Here is an 18231-nt window from a genome sequence, read left to right as displayed (position 1 = left end):
AGGGAGGACCTGAGAGTGCCAGGAAAGGCATGAGGCAGAGCCTCCTCACTCTGGACAAAGGACTGTAGGAAAGAACTAGGCTGGCCTTGGCAAACTGGGCTGTGGACTAGTGTCTTCATGTGGTCATTGTTGCTGTCTGGATTGAAACCTTGAAAGAAATGGATATTCACTGTCAGACATCCTGGGGACAGGGGACAGGGGACAGAGGATGCTGGGACAGGAGGAGGGCCCTGGTGGGTGAGTGGTTAATCTTTCTCTGTTAGGCCTCATGGCAACTAGGGCCAGGATCCTGGGCCTTGGACCTTCCTGGAACTCACCTTGGTGGGGGGGTTGGGGTATAGAAGTGGGGAAACTGGGAGTGAGAAACATCAGGAATGAGGCAGGGAAGGAGGCCCTGGACATGGTCTGGGGGTAGCCACACTGCCCATGGCAGTATTAATTCCCTTCTTTCCTCTTCAAGCAGCTAGCCTCATTGAAGGCAGGAAGTTGGTCTCAGAGATTTAAGGGAGGGTGACATCCCCTCTCCAGGGCTGATGTGACAGAAGCAGTTAGGAGGCATTGTGTGCCCAGCAAAGCAACCACCTCATGAATGGTCCCTGAGAATAGGGGCCTGGGTGCCTTTGCTCACTGCAGTATTCCCAGACACTAGAGCAGTGTCCAGCAGGTAGCTGATTCTCGGTGCAGGTGCAGTTTGATTGACATGAATGAATGAATGAATGAATGAATGAATGAATGTCACAAGCAGCAGTCTGAATGTGGTAGCCTGAGGTGAAAGTCAGAGGGAGGATTCTGAGACAGTGTCTTAGGGACTCTCAGAAGGTCATCACTGGGAACACATCCAGGGAGATACATATCTGTTTCTGTCCTCATAGTTGGATATAAGGCAAATTTGACCCCTACTGAAACCTGGGCATGTTGTGTGTGGTGGATGAATTAAAAGGAGTAGAATGTGTCATTCAGAATGAACTAACTTGGCATGTGGATTATTTTGGGCTGAAGGCAATTAGGCTCTAAGCTCAGCTTGTTACCTCTCTTGTAACTACCTAAAATAATTTAGATAAGTGGCCTGTAACAGAGAGAGGGTTGTTACCAGAGGGAAATTTTATCTGAAAGACTTTTCTGCATGGCAAGGCAAACATCTGATTACCAAACACCTGCTCTTCTTATTTGCCTGTGAATTGCCCTCTGAAGCCCCAGGCCCCTCTCCCTTTCCCTAGCTCAGAATGGCATACATAAACCCTCCATTGCCTGACTGTCTTATATTTTTATGGGGCTCCTATACAAATGAAATTAAGTTTGCTTTTCTCCTGTTAATCTTTCTTATGTCAATTTAACTATTAGACCAGTGAACAAACCTAGAAGAGAAGGGAAATTTTGTCTGTACAGAATCTTCACCACTGGCCTTCCCTTTAGGAGCCCAACTTCATCTTCCCTCTCCCCAGAAGTCTACTTCAGCAGAGCATCAGGAAGGTTTGTACTGTGCAAAGGGAGGCATAAAGAAATGAGTATGGGGGCCCCTGCCTCAAGACATGATACGAAGGGGAGTGACTCAGTGTGTGCATTGGGGAATCAATCACAGGAGGGCTCTGAGTACCTGAGTGGCTCACCCTCGGCTAGTCCAGGTGGCTAACATTGTTTGCCTTCAGTTGAGGCCTGTCCATGTCTGTAGTTGCATAATGCTTATGGACTGGGGAGCATAGAGTTCATAACTGTGTTTGTGATGGACTCTAGATACCCCTCTTTAGGGGAAAGGCTCCCCCTATGTCCTTGGGTTTGGGGTGGATCCATGACCTCAGTATGCCCCACTGTGATGTCATTGGCTAGTTTAGGTGGTGTCTCCTTCTCTGAGACGCTTCCAAGGCTCACATAGCCCAGCCCTGCTGGCACTTTCTTCATCCCTCAGCCCTCTTTCTGTTGCTCATCACATGCAGCACGTAGGCCTTCTGTCTCATCCTTGACTTGGCGGTCTTATCTCAAGATAAACCCCTTGCAAGTTGGTCTTTTTCTCATCAAAGTCTCCTTTGACAACCCCCCCCCCCCACAGCTTTCATTCTCTGTCTCCAATTCCAACCATTTAAAAAAAATGTTAAATTTTTATAGTCTATGTCTTCCTCTGTGAAATTTCTGTTCATGTCTTTTGCCCATTTTATAATTGGATTGTTTGTTTCCTTGCTGTTGAGTTTAATAAGTTCTTTTTTTTTTTAAAGATTTTATTTATTTATTCATAGAGATGCAGAGAGAGAGAGAGAGAGAGAGAGAGAGAGGCAGAGACACAGGCAGAGGGAGAAGCAGGCTCCATGCAGAGAGCCTGACGTGGGACTCCATCCAGGGTCTCCAGATCACGCCCTGGACTGCAGGCGGTGCTAAACCACTGCACGACCGGGGCTGCCCAATAAGTTCTTTACAAATGTTGGATCATACAATGTTCTATTAGTTTCAGGTATACAACGTAGTGATTTGACAATTCTTTTTTTTTAAATTTTATTTATTTATGATAGTCACACACACACAGAGAGAGAGAGAGAGAGAGAGAGAGAGGCAGAGACACAGGCAGAGGGAGAAGCAGGTTCCATGCACCGGGAGCCCGACGTGGGATTCAATCCCGGGTCTCCAGGATCACGCCCTGGGCCAAAGGCAGGCGCTAAACAGTTGTGCCACCCAGGGATCACTGATTTGACAATTCTATACATTATTGATGCCCACCATGATAAGTGTAGTTACCATCTATAAGCTTACAATGCTTTATAGTATTATTAACTATGTTCCTTATGCTGTACTTTCCATCCTTGTGACTTATTTATTTTATAACTGGACCTCTTAATCCCCCTCATCTATTTCACCCGCTCCATCAAGCCACTCCCTTTCTGGCAACCAGTTAGTCTCTGTATTTACAAGTCTGTTTCTCTTTTGTTTATTTGCTTTGTTTTGTTTTTTTAGATTTTACATACAGACCTATAAGTGACATTGTATAGTATTTGTCTTTCTCTGACTTAGCATAATACTCTTTAGGTTCATCCATGTTATTGCAAATGGCAAGATCTCATTCTTTTTTTTTGGCTGAGTAATATTCCATTGTATATGTACATATATAACATATATACATATATATAATATATTATATTACATTTTTTATAAAACTGGATAGCTGCATGCAAAAGAATGAAACAGAACCGTTGTATTATACCATACACAAGAATAAACTTAACATGGATTAAAGACCTACATGAAGGATCCAAAGCCATAAAATTTATAAAAGGAAAAGGCAGTAGATGCCTTAGATGCAGGCTTCAGCAGCATATTTATGGATATGTCTCTTCAGGTAAGGGAGACAAAACCAAAAATAAACAAATGGGACTACACCAAAATAAAAAGTTCTAGCCACTCATTAGCACATTACTCCTGTGTATTTTCTTCTTGCTGTCTGAAATTATCTCTTATCTATTGTTTACTGACAGATGGCTCCACTAGCCTGTGGGTACAATTGGAGCATACTCCTCTTGTCTTATTTCTATTGTATCCCCAGGCCAGGGTGGATGATTAGTAATTTTTGAGTCGAGATTGATCAGATGAGCTATCTGGCTCCTGTCTCAGGTTTCACTCTACACTTTCCAAAGAATGCAGGGTCTGAAAAATCAGTCATTCAGTTCAATGTCTTTGTGGGGGTGGTTTGTGTCCTTGCCTCCCACCTGGTAGAGTGTGCTGCTCTGGCTATCTATGTAGGTTCCCCTGCCCTCTCTTACTTCTTCTTCTTGGGAGTTCCTCCTGAAATTGCTTATTCAGTCTAGAGAATGACTTTGCCCAACAGAATTCTACTCTACATGGGCTTAAGGCAACCAAGGACTCTTGCTCAGATATCTCCTACTGAGTTCTTGACATCAGTTTATGGATGAAGAACAAGACTACTCCAGGGTTAAACCGCAGATTGGGTAGGTTGCAGATTCCCATACAGATACCCAACTTCTGGCTTGAGTTCTCCCTATACTGGGTGTTCAAGTGGAGAGAGGGGAAGGTGTTACTCTGGGCTCCTTAGGAAGCCCAGGACTGAAATCTTAGCCAGGAGCTGTGTTCTTTATAGGAACTTGCTCAGCCAGTCCCAGCACTGGGAGTTGGCTCCTGCCTGACTGTCTTATTATAGATGGCTTCAAGGACAAGGGGACTAGACTGGTATGCGTAGAGGTGAGGGGAAAAGGGAATCAGCCCACAATATTTGCTCTGAACCCACAGCAGCTTTATTGGCTTTGACACAGATTGATTGTCAGACCACATATATTTTATCCTGTGGACAATCAGATCTCAGGAATCAGATTGTGAATTCTGGCAAGTTCCTTGATTCCCTGTTTCCTGAGATTGATTTTTAGGAGATATTATTTTAAAGTATCAAAGATACAATAGGATTCACCTCAGTCTCACTTTGTTTGCTGGACAGGGAAGTTTGCTCTAACTCTTTTAAGTGCTAGTCATAAGGAAAACAATCCTACAAATAAGCAAACAAACTCATCATGTCAATACCCAGAACAGAACCTTTCAATTTAGTCTCCCCCAAGTAATAAGCCTCCCATGTTGGTTAGTAGGGAGTTGCTTTGAGTGTGATTGTTTGGGAACACATCTGACCTTCCTCTCCTAGAGGGCCATGACAAAATTAGCCACCTCTTCTTCTCCTATGACAAATTGCTTATGATCAACACTCAACCAAAAGGCAGAATTATGACTGGAATGAAGGATTCTAGGAGACATTCAGTGGGTGAGTCAAAAAGAAATCAGATAAAGCTCTACTCTCCTATCCTTATTTCTGAAAGTCACACATCTTCCTGGCCAGAGTCTTTATGTTTGAAATGAAGACAACAAGACCTATCTCTTGGGTTTGTTATGAAGATAAACAAGGTCCTATATGTGAAAGCATTAACACAGAAGTGAACCATGATTGACACAGGAAATACTAGTTTGCCTCCCTCCCTCCTTCTTCCCTTCACACTGAGAGTGGCCTCCTTTTTACTATTGACGTGGAATCTCTGATAGTAGTGAAAGTCCAACAGGGATTACTGGTTATATGTGAATATGTGTGCATTAAGACTGGAAAGTGGGGAAGCCCAGGTGGCTCAGTGGTTTAGGGCCACCTTCGGCCCAGGGTGTGATCCTGGATACCCAGGATCGAGTCCCACGTCAGGCTCCCTGCATGGAGCCTGCTTCTCCCTCTGCCTGTGTCTCTGCCTCTCTCTCTCTCTCTGTCTCCCATGAATAAATAAATAAAATCTTAAAAAAAAAAAAAAAAAAAAAGACTGGAAAGTGTCGGGCAGCCCGGGTGGCTCAGCAGTTTAGCGCCTGCCTTTGGCCCAGGGCATGATCCTGGAGTCCCGGGATCGAGTCCCACATCAGGCTTCCTGGATGGAGCCTGCTTCTCCCTCTGCCTGTGTCTCTGCCTCTTTCTGTGTCTCTCCTGAATAAGTAAGTAAAATATCAAAAAAAAAAAAAAAAAAAAAGACTGGAAAGTGTCAACTGACAACATTCATTCATAACTCACTTGTCCTGAGGCTGCAGTGGGATGGGGAATCTTGTTCCCCAGTATGCATCACTGTCCCTTTGTTTCATTGGTTCCATGGGGCCTTTGTCCAAGGAATGGACCCCCCATGGGCTCACAAGACATGGGCTTCCTGAGTTTTTCAGCATCCTTAACAATTTAGTATCATCCATTCTCAAAAAGTATAATTACCTTCCATATAGTATTTTCAGTATTGCTAGGAATACAAAGATGAATTAAACATGGGTACCTCTCTTCAGGGAACTTACTTTGAATACCAGGAATTAATAGTAGTTGCTGAGAAGAGACGCTCCTTTTTGCTACCCTCAAAGCTACATACCTCTTGGAAAAACTCCATTTAGGCAATCATGCACATAGATATCCTCCTTTCTAACCGCTGCTTCCTGCCTTCTCACTCCAATATTCTCAAAGGGCCAATTATTCAACCTTATCAGGACCTCTAGCCCATAGACATCCTCCCTCTCTATCTGTCCTGCTTTTGCTTCCTTATTTAGCCAGTTTAGTTAATATGCTCCATCTCTTCAACCATTTTCTTACTGGTCTTCTCAGCAGCCTTTTCCTTTTTCTTTCTTCCCTAGCACATCCTAGGCAAAACCCCAGGCTTGGTTATATTGGTGATCTGCTTCTTCTGCATCTCTACAGGGGCTGCTAGGGGCTGTTGGGGAAAACTACCTAGCCTCAGAGATGACTGCCACTTGGATGCATGGGTACCACCACCTACTGGGCTCTGGCATTGTGTGGCAGTCCTATTAAGCTCTCCTAGTCTGCTGTGCACAGCAGTGATTTCAAATACTCACCATTTACCTCAAATCCTAACCCTAATTCTTTCCCTCATACTTCGTCCTAAAAATAGACATCATCATATGAGATCTCCTGAAACTTTTCCTTTGCTTAAAGAGAGACAGAGAGAGAGAGAGAGAGAGAGAGAGAGAGAATGAATGGGGAGTCGGGAGAAGCAGAGGGAAAGGGAGAAGCAGACTCCCTGCTGAGCAGCGAGCCTGATGTGGGGCTTGATCCCAGGACCCTGGGATCATGACCTGAACCAAAGACAGACATTTAACCTACTGAGCCACCCAGGTACCCTATCCCTCAGCATTTCCTACCACACTTCCAACTTGCATCCCACCCAACCCAGCAATCTGCTCTCTTATTGCTGGAATAGGAAGCTCTCTATCCTACATGGGCTCTTCCACCCAGGTCCTGAACGTCCTGACCCATTGTTTTATAATAAAAATTTTATCTGGTTTTTGTCCCAGATTGCTATCAGAGAACCTCTGAAACTCTTGGAACTTTTGACTCTTGGCAGTGCTCTTAGATAACTTCAGGATGGAGGCTAGTCTCCCAAAAGACCAACCATGTAATTAGATGATTGGGGCTTTGAGCCACGATGATATCAGTCAACTCTTCTCCCCGCCTCCTGAGAGGGAAGAAGTGGGGGGCTGGAGATTGAGTTCACTCATGTGGCCAATGATTTAAACAATCATGCTTAACATAATGAAATCTCAGGAAAACTCTGGACATTGGAACTTGGAGAAGCTTCCTTATTATTGAACACAGTGATGTACTGGGAGAGTGATGCATCCTGATTCCACATAGAGAGGGCATGGAAACTGTTCTCTCCCAGGCTTTTTCTCTATGTCTTGGCATTTGGCTGGTTCTCTTGATTTGTATCCTATATAATAAAATAATAATAATAACAGCACTTTCCTGAATTCTGTGAACCTTTCTAATGAATGAAAAAGCCTGAGGGGGTCTTGAGAACTTCTGAATTTGTAGCCAGTCAATTGGAAGTGTGGGTGGTCTCTGGCCAGGACAGTCTTACTGGGGATCATGCTCCTTAATTTGTGGGAACTGCACTAACTCTGGATGGTTATTGATAGGATTGAATTGAAATATACCCAGTTAGAGTTGAAATGGAATACCTATCTTCTCAAGGACCTTGGTGTTTTGGTTTCTGTCTTTCTCCCTCATCTTTGACCTTTTACTTTTTACTGGCTCCTTCTTACCAAACCCTCTCATGCCTTGCTTATCTAAGTCAAATCAAAACAAAACAAAACTGCTTTGTTTCTCTTAAAAAGTGCCTTTGCTTGTTTTTCCTCCTACTCCTCAATCTTCCATACTTTTGCTTCCTTTCTCCACTTGGTTAAAACTTCCGACCTTGTCACCACAGTCAATGATCATTTTCAGCCTTTACAAACAAACAAACAAACAAACAAACAAACAAACAAAGAACCTCTTGATTTCTCCGCAGTATTTCACACTATTGAGCATTTTCTTCTTAAACTACAACCCCCTCCTGCCCCAGTTTCTGCAACTCTACTCAACTTTTCCTCCAGCCATTCCTTTCCCAGTTTCCTATCTAGTCTTCTTCTGTCTGTAACTATGCCAAACTGCACCCATTTTCCACTTCTCACCCTCCTTTTTTAATTCCTAGCCCATGAAAGTCTCACCATCCACCCAAATACCCAGAGAATCACCTTGAGCCCTTTACCTCATTCACCACTTCAACCTCATGTCTAATGAACCACCGTGCTTGGTTCCTTTTACTTCCCAAATACCTCATGTCTCTGTACATTTATACTCTCTGCTTCTGTTACTCCCCAGTCCAGATGACAACCTCCAGCTCACTTCCTCAGTAGTTTCCTTGGTTCTAGTTGTGTGACCCTCCAACCTGTTCACTACCCTACAGCTAGAGTAGTATTTCTAGAACAGATGCAATCATCTAGGTCCAGAGCCTATATGGAGCTTGCCCAATGGCAAGTGCCAGTGAATTTCTGTTGAATGAGTGAATGAATGAATGAATGAATGAATGTTATGTCCTTGCTGAAACCCTTCAGTAGTTTCCCATGGCTCTTAGGTTCCAAGCTCCTGGTTCTAGTCCTCTTGACCTGGCCCTTGCACACTCCCCTTCTTGTCCTTGAATGTATCATGCCCATCCTCCTTCTATCTGCAACATTCCTCCCTTCCTTTGGCTGGGTAAATGTTATTCATCCTTACATCTCAGCCTTCATGGGCTCTTTCCTGCCCCACCTGCCATATGTCCTAATCACTTCCTGCTCCACCTATTATATACTTATTACATTGCATTGCAATTGTTTGCAGTACTGATTTATACACCCACTAGCGGTATCTCAACATCCTCATCACTCCACATTCTTGGCAACATTTGATGTAGCCAAACTTTTAATATTTTGATAATTCATTTAGTATAAAATGGTACCTTCCTATGCTTTAATTTCCATTTTTCTAATTTTTAATGAGGTGGAGCATTTTTTCAAATGTTTCCTAACCTTTTTGTATTTACTTTTTTTGTGAAATGCATTTACTTTTCCTGCTGGATTTTTTTTTTCATATTTATTTGTAGGAGTTCTTTATGTATTCTGAATACCAATCTTTTGTGAGATGTATTTGTTGCAAATTTTATATCCCAGTTTGTGGCTTGCTTTTCTACTTGACAGAGACTGTTCTAACTGACCATGACTCTTTGTGAACTAAGAGTTAACAACATCAATTTACATTTTGATAGTATCTTTAGCTTGTTTTAGATGAATTGTTGATTGCATAGGCTGAAGATTTATAATTTGAGGGGGAGTTGGCTGTTGTCCTTGATGGTCTGACTTATTTCAAAGTTACAGGTTACAGGTAGGGTTGTTTTTTTTTGTTTTGTTTTGTTTTGTTTTGTGAAATAGTCTGGATTCTCAAAAAAAAAAAAAATGTTGGCTTGTATAATGCTGCGAAGTACTGGGCCACTCGTCTGTAAAAGTAGGCCTGAGAAATAATTTGAGCTACTTTATAGAGGGACAGTACTGACATCTACCTCTGTCTTAACTGGCTGCTCAGATATAGATAGGAGGTGATGAGAGGAGTAGGATTTAAAAGTAGGTACTGAGCTATGTGTGATCTGGTTGATCTATAACCCAGAAGACTGAGCCAATGGATCTCAAGAAAGAGGGATGGGCATTTATTGATCCCACTATGTGAAGAGCACTATGATAAGCACTGGAAAAATGAAGCTGAGTGAGAATTGGTCTTTGATATTAAGAGGCTGACAGGTTTTGGGGAAGACAGACAAAAATATTTAATAAAAATATTTAATGTTACAAATGTTCCAACGAAGTTATATTCAAGAGATCAAGAGGAGGGTTGGTTGATTGAGTCTAGGAGAGTGGGAGAGCACATTCCAGAGCAGCTGCTACTGGTACTGAGTCTTGAAGAAGAGTACATGAGAGGGGTGGGGAGTGTCAGGCAAAAGGACTTCAGGTAGCGTCTCTGCAGGAAATGATGAAGGATAAGACCAGGAAATGGGTAAGGGACCAGATTAAGAAGGGCCTCATACAGTAGGCTAAGGAGATCTGAGTGACACAGTCAGTTTTGCATTTTAGTAAGTTCATTTTCACACTGTAGCATAGAAAAGACTGGAGCTGGGCCAGGCTCAAAGCAAGGATACAGAAAGTCTGGGGGAGGTGATGAGGCCCTGAAATAAGGCAGCAGTGGTAAGGAGAGAGTGGAAGAGACAGAGCTGAAATTTTTCCACAGTAAAATCGGAATGGACTTAGTGACCAATTGGATAGGAGTGTGTGTTCAGGAAACAAAAATTGAGGATAACTTTGAGACTTCTAAGTTGACCTACTAAAGTGGCATTATCTAACACCACCTGGAAGCCAGGCAGTTGATCAGCTTTCCTTGTTTATTTGCTTTGGACAGAGTGATATAAGAGGAGTTACTGCATTAAAGTTTGGATATGTGAATTTGGTATGCCTTCAGGATTTATAAGCAAATTTCCTCAGATGGTGATTGAATATGTCTGTGTAGGATAAGGAAATAAGAACTATTTGGCTGGTAATGTACAGTTGCAAGTGGTCATTGTATTTCCCAGAACTTAGAGAGAATAGCTAAATGGAGAGAGCAATCCTAAAGGAGCAGGGTGAGGAACTAGGGGAAAAAATGCTCTCATATCACCTCTCTGCCTCTGACTTCCTCTCAGTTTCTCCTGTTGGCTAAACCTGATTGAAAGCCATGGAGCCCTGTGGATGTAGTCCCATATAGGTCAGCCTCCTATGGACCAGAGCAGGATGGAAAAGGGTGATAGAGGATCTGGGGGTTCAAAAGGAATATATCCAGGACAACCAGCATCTGAGAGCAGGTAGTACAAGAATCGTCAGTAAAGGAGACTAAGGAGCTAGAGGTCAGAGGAAAAACCAGGCAACTTAGAAGCCAAAGTGAAAAGGAAGTGGAAATGGCCAATGGTGCCCAATGTTGCAGAAGTCAGGCGAGACAAGGATTGAGTCCATTGGATGTGAAAATTAGGAGACCTTCACAAATGTAGTTTTAATGGGGTGGTGGAACCAAGAATCAGCCAGTAAAGCTGGATTAAAAAATAAAAAAGGATTTTCATTTAGCAATATGGATGACTAGTCATGTAGAGTAATTTCTCACAGTAAAAGACATCTGAAAAAGCTGGATAACCTAGTTTTAAGATTTATTTATTTATTTATGAGAGAGACAGAGAGAGAGAGAGAGGCAGAGACACAGGAGGAGGGAGAAGCAGGCTCCATGCAGGGAGCCCGATGTGGGACTCAATCCCTGGACTCCAGGATCGTGCCCTGGACCAAAGGCAGGCACTAAACCACTGAGCCACCCAGGGATCCCCGGATAAACTAGTTTTAAATAAAATATTTTTAAAAGCATGACTGAGCTGATAAGAGAAACAATTTGCTGCCAGATGAAATGGGAAACTTATTCTGCAGCTGAGGGTAAACACTAGAGTAGGCAAAGAGTTGGTTCATTACAAAGGAACAACAATTATAATGATGGCAGACTCTTCAACAGTGATAGTAAAGCCAGAAAACAGTGCAATAATATTTTCATAGTATTGTGAGTAAATGCTATCAACTTAGGGTTGTATACCGAGTAAAATTATCTTCCAAAAATAAGAACCCATGCAAAGATGTTGGTGATGAGAAGATTCATACCAAGAGAACTTTATGAGAGTAGCTTCCAAGGGCGGTACTGCAGGGCAGAGAAAATGACCCAACTAGGAAGGCCTGGGTTATACGGGATGGTGGGCCAAGAAGATGGTCAAGGTTTAAATAAAGCTAAACAAATATTAGCTGTTTAAAATAATAATAATATGTCTAATTTGTAAGGGAACTAGAATTCTGGGCAACAGTAGGTTTGGAGAGGTGAGAGATTAGGGTTAAAGCATTCTGTGGTTCTTTTATTCCTAGTGGAGAGGGAAAATATTGATAATTTTTTTATTTTGTTAAATTAGATATGATGTTAAAAGTTCTTGGAGGTGAGGATTGCCTGGGTGGCTCAGTCAATTAAATGTCTTACTCTTAATTTCAGTTCAGGTCATGATCCTAGGGTCATGGAATTGAGACCTTGAATGAGCTCTGTGCTCAGCAGGGGCTTTGCTTGGGATTCTCTCTCTCCAGCTTCCTCTGCTCCTCCCCTTGCTCTCTCTTTCTCAAATAAAAAAAAAAAGAAAAGAAAAAAAAAAGTTCTTGGAGATGAGCACCAAAATAATAGAGATAAAATATATCATTCCCAAATCAGTAAACAAAACATTAATGGCATAATAAAAACAAAGTCATCTAAGAAGAGAAAAATGAAAAACAGAAGAAGTGGGCAAAATACACAAAATAAGATGGTAGAAGGGATTAAAATATATGAAAAGTCACCATCAAAGTAAGTGAGCTAAACTTATTAGTTAAAAGGCAAAGATTATCAGACTGAATTAAAGAAAATAGAGCTACATTTTACCACAAACACACATCAAGATACATAGTAAAATACAATAAAATAAAGGAATAATAAGTCTGAAAATAAAGTGGTGAAAAGAATATATGTTAGACTAGTTTTAAACAAGATAAAGCTGTTGATTAATAATAAAAGAAATAAGCAGTAAGACAAATCGCATTACTAGAGATAAGTAGGTTCACTCATATTGATTAAAAAATTCCACAAAGAGGGGCATCTGGATGGCACAGTCAGTTAAGCATCTGTCTTTGGCTCAGGTCATAATTCCAGAGTCCTGGGATGGAGCTCCATGTCAAGCTCCCTGCTCAGCAGGGAGTCCGCTTTTCCCTCTCCCTCTGCCCCTTCCCCCATTCATGCTTTCTCTCTCTCTCTCTGCTGTCTCTCAAATAAATAAATAAAATCTTAAAAACCTCCACAAAGATACAAAATTTAAACATGTATACACTAATAATATACAAAAATACTAAAGTAAAAAATGACAGATCCACAAAGAGTCACTGACAAAGTCACCAATACAGTGAGAAATTTTAATACACATCTCTTAGTAATTAAAGGCAATGTAGACCCATATCAGTAAAGAAATAAGAAGCTTGATTGGATGGATATACCTAGAATATGGAATCCTACAACTGGTGCCAGTTTTTCTGTGAAATGAAGATAAGAACTTCAGTCAAATGGAATATACTGTTAGGAGTAAATACGATAAACTGCTTAAGATACTTTGTACAGGGCTTAGTATGTATTAAGCACTTGATAAGTTCTTGATAAATATTTGTAATTTGTTCCCTAAGATGCCACTGGGAGATAGTTGAGAACAAACCAACAAACTCTGTCCCCTTTGAGTCTTTGACAGGTAGAACATCAAAGGGCAGGTCTGAATAAAGACGGTGGAGAAATAGCTGAGGGCCATGGGGGCTGGGAGCACCATTATGGCTTGGGGCAGTACCGGGAAAGTTCAAGGAGGGCATAGTAATGAGATTGAATGTGGTCCTAGCCACTGCTCTCCCTGCCCCTGCTTCTACATGCGCATGTAGTCTCTGTCTCAAATAAGTAAATAAAATCTTTCAAACAATTTAAAAAAAAAATCATGTTGCTTGGCAAGGTATCATTGTCTTACCCCAAGCCTGATTTGAGGAAGAGAATGCTCGTACATAGTAGCTACCCAGGATTATGGCGGCTTCTTTAATTTCCTAAGTCACATTCTTCTATATTTGTCTTTCTGAGGCTTCATCTCAGGATAGCCTTTGAGGTTCAGAGTGGCCCACTGAGTTATTCTAGTCCTAGAAGTTTCCAACACTTCTAAATGACAAAGAGACCTGATGTATGTGAGTGTTTAGTGAGGTCCTAGTGACAGGATGCTTAGGAAACATTTAAAATTCTCCCAGCCTAGAGAGAAATTCTGTGAAAAGATTGGCATTTCCAATTCCAGATATATATAAAAAGATGACATTAGCAGTGAGTTGAGGTGACTCACACTGGGTTTGGGTTTCCAACTGTGGCTTCTCACTTAGATCCATTATAAAATGGCTCCAACTTATTGGGTCACATTCTGAGGACCAGCTTGGGATAGGATAGAGTAATGGTTGATACCCCTGGCACCTGCTTGATGCCTGCCCTAAGCATATGGAGGCTGGAGTATATAGCTTTTAAAAAGCTTCCTAGAATTTTACTTTCCTTAAAACAACTGTACTTGAAGAATTTAAACAGCTAGATAAGGTAACTGTTCAGCAGGTCCAAGGATCTCCCAGGTGGAGGTGGGAAAGGTGATGTAGCATATGTTAAGTTTTTCTCTGAGACAAACTGGGAGATATTCTTAGGGAAGATACCCAATCCTTGAACCTTGAATCATCTAGGAAACCTTGGACTAGTAGGGTAGTCATATCTGTGGAAGCCTAAGAATTCCTAGATCGCTCAACTCCTTTAATTCCCAAAGCAATCCTGTATGATATTAAGGAGCTCTTGCTAGTAAACCTCCAAGTATTTACTGGTAAAGGTGGTGGTATTTTTGGCCTAGTGGTGCAGTGGGGCTGTGAGGTGAAAAGGCAGTTCATTCTAAACCTAATAATTTAATTTATTGTTTCAGAATGTTCTGATGCAATTAAACTGAGGTACAGAAGATAGGTGCTGTTGATGGACAGGGATGCTCTATTTAAGTACGTCCAAGGTGTCTTCAACCAGGATCCTTTCATGATGTAATACATTGGCGCATCTGGGGTCTCTGCTTTCTCTACTTTTTCTTCTTGGCCCTGAAATCAGGACATGGCCACTTTGTCTGGACTGGCCTTCTGAAAGCAAAACATCCTACTTCATCTTCATCATGGATTAGAACTAGTGAGGTCTTGGATGGACAGCAGATGGATCCAAGTGGGATGGATAAAGGCTGTGGAGCAAGATGAAGAATGAAATATGTAGCATTTGATGTTGGAGCTAAGGGAGTGAATGAACATAGAATTGGCAGTGAGTGGGAAGAGGAGAGACCCTCCTGGAGGAGGAGTGGATAGAAAAGGAAGTGCCCATGGGAGAGACAGAGGTGGAATGGTCTGCTGGCAGGCAGGCAGTGGTGGTATATGTGTATGTTTTGCATCCCCATGTACTCGATGAACTCTTTAGAGACAGACCCTAGGCCCTAATACTGCTTCAGTATCTCCAAAGCATAGAGCTGCATGCATGGTGGGTGGGTAAGAAAATGCCCACAGATTCATATTGCCTAGTGTTTCATGGCTGATTTTATATATATAAACATACACATATATATGACATATATATCATGATACATATGTTTGTATATAAAAATGCATAGTTCATCAAGGATTTTTCTACTACTGCTGAGATTTGAGGATATATAAGTTGGATACTGTAGTATTAAAATTCCTAGAATTTTAAAATTAGAATTAAAAAAGTGGGCAGCCCTGGTGGCCCAGTGATTTAGCACCGCCTTCAGCCCAGAGTGTGGTCCTGGAGACCCAGGATCGAGTCCCAAGTCAGGCTCCCTGCATGGGGCCTGCTTCTCCTCTGCCTGTGTCTCTCTGTCTCTCTCTCTCTGTGCCCATCATGAATAAGTAAATAAAATCTTAAAAAAAAAGTATATGAGCTTAGGGTGTGCAATCAGTGCAGAAGAGTTCATCGTAGAAAGTACAGTGCTCTGTGTCTGCTCAGGGATGGATATTGTGGCCCAGATACGACTGCCATCAATAGTGATTTTTTTCTATTTTGATGGTTATGTGGGGTGTATAGCTTAGGAGGCTTGACGTTAGGGTGGGTCTTAGAAGATCATTGGCAGTCTCATGAAGATAGACACACAGTGGGGAGATTTCCCATGGGGCTCATTAGCCACTTGTCCCTTTTGCCTCTGTGCCCAGATTGGGCTCAGGATAGCCTGCAGTGGTGGTCAGCTGTGGGGAGCATGCTGGTATGGAGTTATCAGAAGCCCACTTAATGTCATTCTGGGCTACCTGGAAGGTCTGCTAAGGGAACCAGGCCCTCTGAGGGGCTCTTAGGAAGGAAATATGCCTGTCCATTTAGGGTTTTCTAGATCCAGAGTTTAGGGAGGAATGGTTTAGCTTTAGGCCATGAGCCTCTTTGCTAGGCTGAATGGGACGTACCTGTGAGCTATTGGGCTGGGTCCTGGGGAAGAGAGCCAGGCAGGAACCAGAGGCCAAGAAGCTGATGGGGTGTAGGAAATCCCATCAAACAGGCTGGGCAGCAAAGGTGGGGGCTGAGGTGGGGGAAAATGCAGCACTACAAACCCACAAATTTGTGAGTGGTGGTAACCTTGCACTAATTCTCTGTTTTCTTCCTTTTTAAAGATTTTATTTATTTATTCATGAGAGATACAGAGAGAGAGAGAGAGAGAGAGAGAGAGAAAGAGAGAATGAGGCAGAGTCATAGGCAGAGGGAGAAGCAGGATCCCCGTGGGTAGCCCGATGCAGAACTCGATCCCAGGATCCCAGGATCATACTCTGAGCCAAAGGCAGATGCTCAACCACTGAGCCATCCAGGCATCCCTAATTCTCTGCTTTCTTGATGCATTTTGGGCTCTCTAGTAGCAAATAACTGGGCGGCTTGGGCCTCAGCCATCTCCATAGTGTAAAAACTGCAGCTTCTGAACTGGGCAAGACAAGGCTACTCTGAGTCCTGGTAGGAGGAAACGTGACAACGACAGCAGCAGCAGCAGCAGACAGATTGGCTGATGGACAGACGTGCAGGTGGCTACTCTATTAGATTTGTTTTTTGGGGGACCTCCAAGCAGAGAACCCTCAATGACTGACTGATTCAATGAGAAAGAAATGGAGGCCATCTGTGAGTCAGGCCACCACAGATGCTAAGGGTCTTAGTATCCCATCCAGTGCCTGTATCTTCTTTGCAGCTGGATCTGAGCCTAGTTGGTAAAGGATGAACTGATCAGAGAGGCCTGTTACAGAGCTACCACACATTCTTGTAGGAATGCAGTCACGAAAGCATGCACAGGCAGGAACGCTGTCACTTCCCCTTTCACCACCAGAGCCATGTCTAGGTGAGCTGGCTCTGTCATGTGGGAAACCAGATTGTACTTAGTACATAAAGATAAAGGACTTTGAGGAGCCCATCTATCCTGAGACTCTGTGTCCAGCCCATAGATATTGACAGGTGCCTGTTCATCCAAGGCTGGGTCTCAGGGCAGGCTTGTGGTCTTTTACCCACCTGTGGTATTGTCTAGCTCATGAAAGACTCCTCACCCTCTCTCTGCCTGTAGCAAGTACAGGCCCCAGGCCCTGGCAAGGAGTTGTGGCTGTTTGAGTAACTGATGGAGAAAGTGAACCAAAAAAAAGTTATCCAAATGGCATTTCCCTTGGGATGGGGGAGGGGGAAGCTTAATGTCACATGACTCCCATTTACATTTTTCAAACCTGTTCCCAAAGCTGGACATGCCATGGAGGAGGGGCTGCTGAGTAGACAATCAAGAAGGAGCTCTGCTAAGGGGCCCCAACACCTGGCCTGACCAGAGAAACACCTGGCTTCACTCATGGCTTATGTTTTAGATACTTGTGTTGACTCATTTCTGTTTAATCTTACAGAAACCCATTTCCTATGACGAGCCTGGACTGGTTACTTTCAGTTTATGCAAATCAAAAAAGAGGGATGAGGAGTTTATGCTGATGGTGCAAGAGGAAGTGACTGGGGCATCACTAGAATTGGGACTGGATCTTGCTGCCCAGCTGAAGGAAGAAGCTCCACCCTGTTCTGTATCTTGTCTGCTCTAGGAATGTGAACCAGATCCCGGGCAGGACTGGGGCTTATCCCTGCAGCTTAGGGCGAAGATCTTAGTCTCTTGGCAGAGAGTACTTTCCAGGGGCAGCTCCTCCTCTTATCATTGCCTCTTCCTCAAAGCAGCCCATGTGTAGATACACCAGGTGCAGTGTGGCCTGGAAGGCATGGATAGAGGGGAGTGGAGGCACACTGTCCAGCCCCAGGGAACGTGTGTCCTACTGAAGGAGAGAGGACACACATACCCACTTGCATACCAAGAATTGCCTAACACAGGCCACTTAACAAAGATCAGTGACATTTCCAAGTGAGAAATGCAAGCATAATGGAAGTAGGGACCCAAGTAGTCACCAGGTAGGGGCCATGGATGTTGAGGTGCCATGAAGGGGCAGCACTGACTAAAGGAAGATTAAAAAAACAAAAAAAAAAAAAAACAAAAAAAAAAACCCCCAAAAAACCCACTAGTCTATATAGCCAGAACAAAGCCACCTTCCAAGCCTCTTATTTGATTACTGGAGTAAAGGTCAACACCAGGCCTGAGTCTGAGGTTCTTGGGGCTGAAGCCTTTGCCTCGGATGATTTCTTGCTGTCTTATACATACATTATGTCTTTTGATGCATGTATTTTATAGCTATCAGTAACTTGTCATTAAATCCTCCTTAAAATGTTATAAACATTCTACTCTATTC

Source organism: Canis aureus, chromosome 12 (assembly GCF_053574225.1).
Source record: "Canis aureus isolate CA01 chromosome 12, VMU_Caureus_v.1.0, whole genome shotgun sequence".
NCBI lineage: Eukaryota > Metazoa > Chordata > Mammalia > Carnivora > Canidae > Canis > Canis aureus.
Note: the sequence above shows the minus strand (reverse complement) of the source record.